This window comes from Myotis davidii, unplaced genomic scaffold, assembly GCF_000327345.1.
Source record: "Myotis davidii unplaced genomic scaffold, ASM32734v1 scaffold49, whole genome shotgun sequence".
NCBI classification, from domain to species: Eukaryota; Metazoa; Chordata; class Mammalia; order Chiroptera; family Vespertilionidae; genus Myotis; species Myotis davidii.
The window spans coordinates 2,727,406-2,731,597 of record NW_006300375.1 but is presented as its reverse complement, the minus strand read 5'-3'; positions in this window follow the sequence as shown (position 1 = coordinate 2,731,597).

Below are 4,192 nucleotides of genomic sequence, written 5' to 3'. Positions count from 1 at the left end.
CTCCAATTCAGAGAAACTATCTTCTCTGTTTTAATTTTCTTTCCACACCTCCCAGCATGTGCTAAAGACCTAACCCTGACCCCTCCTTTTCACTGGAAAATATGCCTTTCTCCATTCTTAAGACAATCTTATTACCACTTCCTGAAACTTGACCTAAAGAAATCCATTCCTAGGTTCCCCTGTTTAGGTTTTTCAACTCTCTCACAGTCCTTGTGTCCCTACTATTGTGGTAGATGTGCTGTGGAAGATATAAAAGACTAACCATACTATAAAAGGCTAATTTTTTATATTAAATCACTTTTTTCAACAAAATTCTGCATTCATTTTCTCCCCTCTGCACTCGGAAATCTACTCCTTAAATATGTTGAGGTACGTTATTCTGCTGGCAATCATGGCACAGTTTAGTTAAAAGGGGTGCGGTGGTGGACAGCCGCAACAGAGATGTAGGATACCCTAGTGCTTCAACGCAAGGGCTCAAACCAAGCTCTGCATTGTGACCTATACTATTTGCTGAGTAGGAATAACAACTAACCTACCCAGGGATCCAGGGCACTCACAATGGGCCATACGCTGTTCTCAGCTCTGTCATGAGTTTCACAACAGGTTTATTGTACGGATTAGGAGATTGAGATGACTCTGCTTCTCCATGTCCACTGTAGTAGTGGAGTTGAGATTTTCTCTCAGGTAGTTCATCTCCATAGCCCAGGCTCTTCTTAACCACAAATCTACAGCCCTTTAAGCTTTATTTTACACCCATACAAAAAGACGGCATGGGGGGGTATTACTGAACACTCAGCCTACTGTCATCATATGGATATCAGATACCTAAGTATTTTATGTAAGTGTTGACAGCTACTAAGCTGGTGACAGAGTAGGTACAGTGTCTGGAATCATAAAATGGAGTTTTAGAGATTAATCTTTTAAAATTAAATTTACATTTCCAAATCAGATAATCTTGAAAGGGAAGATACTTCCCAGGACCATGGACTATGTTAATTAAATAAAGTTATTTTGAAATATCAGCGCTATATGGTAGTGCACAGAATTTTGACTTTTGAAAAAGACAAATAATATTTAGTGTGAAATAAAGGATTAAAAAGTAGTTACCCACTGGCAAAATCAGGAATCAGTTTTAGATGTTGATTGACACTGACAATAATGTTCTAGCACAGAATTTACTTGGTTGAAAGCCTGGTGGTGTCCCAGTGCTACTGAACCCATAGCTTCTCAAGTCACATATAATTATTAGTTTTCATATATAATGTTGGGTATCATGGGCTTCCACACTGGGGATCTGCTTGGCGAAATTTAGTGGTCAGTGTCCTTGTAGGTCATAGACTTACCCTCTAGTCTAGACACAGTCTGCACATCTTTGGGAAAGTGTTCGTTAACCCTTGCTGGGCCTCTGCAGTATTTTCTTTAAAGAAAGATGTTAGCACCTTGATATACCAGTAACTTATACAAGGCAGTCTTGATTTGTGTCCTCAATGTGTGTCAAAAAATTTACTATATCATATACTAAGGAGTTTACGCTGTTTTGGTGAATGTATATTTAAGGAAGGTTGGGAAATGAAGGGGCAACAATAAACCAGATGACAATGGATTGGCTATATGTCTAAAAACAATGATTGTATGTGACATGGTATATTTTTAAGTCAATATACGATGATTGGTTCCAGGGCCCAGAGTTATTATACCTGAACTAAGCCTTTTATTAAAATATTTGCACCAGTGTTTGTTCTGTGCAACATAGAGAATTCTTCCGTGCCTGTTATTACTTTCACAAATAATTCTTTCATTGTACGTATGACTGCTGTCGTTTTAAATTTTCTTTTCCTAACATATGTATAATCTCCACAGAAAACAGCCAAATCTAGACACTGATTAAAAAATTATATTAGTTAAAGAAAAAATAGAGCTTTTCGAAGTTCTATTAATTGGCTTGCCTTTCAGGAGCTGCTTTGTACAATGACATAAAACTACCATAACTTATATTGCTTATGAAAGTCAGATAGCCTACTTTTAATTTCCTCAAGCTTGATTAAAATTATGACTTGTTAAGCGTATAGTATTTTATCCATCGCTTTCTAATATTTCATCACTTTTTAGTAAGAATTTTGGAGATAATTCATTGGCAGGCAAAAAAAAAAAGAGAGGCAAAGACATTCTAATGAAAATCCAAATAAAATAATTTGGCAATTAAAAAGAACACTGTGCCCTTAAAAAAGTATTGTATGCATTAAAAATGTCACATATATATACCTATTAATTTGGCTAATTAGGAAAAGTGTTCATCTGCCAGACATCATTTCCTTTTAGACAGTTTCCAGGTTGTTGCTTTATCATTTAGCAACTTCCCCTACATTTGCGCTACTGCTTTTCTGAATGGGGAGAGCCGCATGTTAGTTGAGTTATGGTACCAAAACAGTCTTTAATAAACAGAAGCATATTCTAGATTAACATAAACATTTGTTTTAATTTATGGATATATAATACTTTAAAATAAAATGAAAAGCTTTGATTGTCAACAGACAAAATCTAATTGAGTAAACTTAAAGATACAATGTCTAACATAAATAGATTTCTAAACTAGTTTTCTCTGGTACATTCATCTACTAATATTAGAGCATTCACATGTCTTGAATAATTTACTATTAAGTCTTTCATCTGTTAAACCAACCATAAAATTGCTCCTTTCCTTACTATCAAATGACAACATTGATTTACACTGACATGTGAGTTCAAATAGGGAGATAAATACTCCTAGGAATAAATATACTTTGGCCTGCATTGGCAAAACAAAAACTTTAAATTAAAAATTAAATAAGCCCTGGTCAGTGTTTTTCAGTGGTTAGAGCATCGTCCTGCACACCAAAGGGTTGAAGGTTTGATTCCTGGTCAAGAGCACATACCTGCGTTGTGGGTTCACTCTGCCTCCCCTGGGGTCACTTGCTGGAGGCAACCAGTGGAAGACATCTCTCTCCCTCCCTCCCTTCTACTCCTGCTAAAGAGCAATGAAAAAAAAATATCGTCAGGTGAGGATTAACAACAACAACAAAAGAAATAAAAAATATTTTTATTTTTACCATATGTGCTTTTCACGGTATCTTTATTTAAGCTAGGAAAATTGTCCTATACATAACTGCATTTCAAACTTTTGTAAGGAAATAATTTTGTGGAAGAAAGGATGGCTGAAGATACACATATACTCATAAATTTCAGATTCATTATTCTTTACCTTTCCATTTTTAGTAAGGTTTATGAAAAATAATTTATGCAACTTTGGCAGTTAGCTCAAAAACAGGGCTGATATCATGAGCATGAGACACCAGTATGATTACAGAGGGCTCTGTGTTTGGAAGTTCCCTATGTTTGGTTAATCCTCTGTTGTCAACATCCTGATATTCTTCTAACATTTGAACAAAAGACCCCATATTTTTGTTTTGAGCTGGGTCTTACAAATTATATATCCAGTATTGTTCAGATGTTCATTACATCGTGATTATAATATTGCCTGCATTGGTGAAAGAACTATCATCAGTTTTAACATTGTGAATAAATCACCTATTAATTGTTTTTTCAGCCCCTTTAGGGGAAGAACAACACACTCAAGACTGGGTTTTATAAACTACATTAGGTTCTAAAAAAATATCGTCATTCTATAAGTCACATTGGGTTCTATAAATCACATTGGTGCCTGAGACCTTGACCAGAGCTGATTGTTCCCCTCTTTTCACCTTCTCTAGACATGATTCTTCCAGGTCCTGGGATTTCAAGTGATATCCCAGGACCGTCTAAGAAAATTGTCTTTGAGCTTAACCACACCTGTGCAGATTTCACTTAAATTCACCCAACTGACATTTAACCAATGAAAATCAAATGATATTTAATCAATTTAAATATCATAAATAGGAAGTTGATTAAAATAAATAATGAAAACCCATTAAATGCAATATAATACAATATGAGGAAGAATGGAATGGAGGTATAAATATGGGCAGAAAATACACAGTATCAGCTTTCTTTAAACAACAATTTGCAAGACACTATGTAGAGAGCAATGCCTCCTTTGTGTTGTTGTATTTTTAAAAATACATTTAAATGTGAATAAATTTTGGGATATATGTAGTCACACTGTTAACCAAGATGGTTATAAGAGGTGAATATATTTATGTAGATTTATACATGGGGA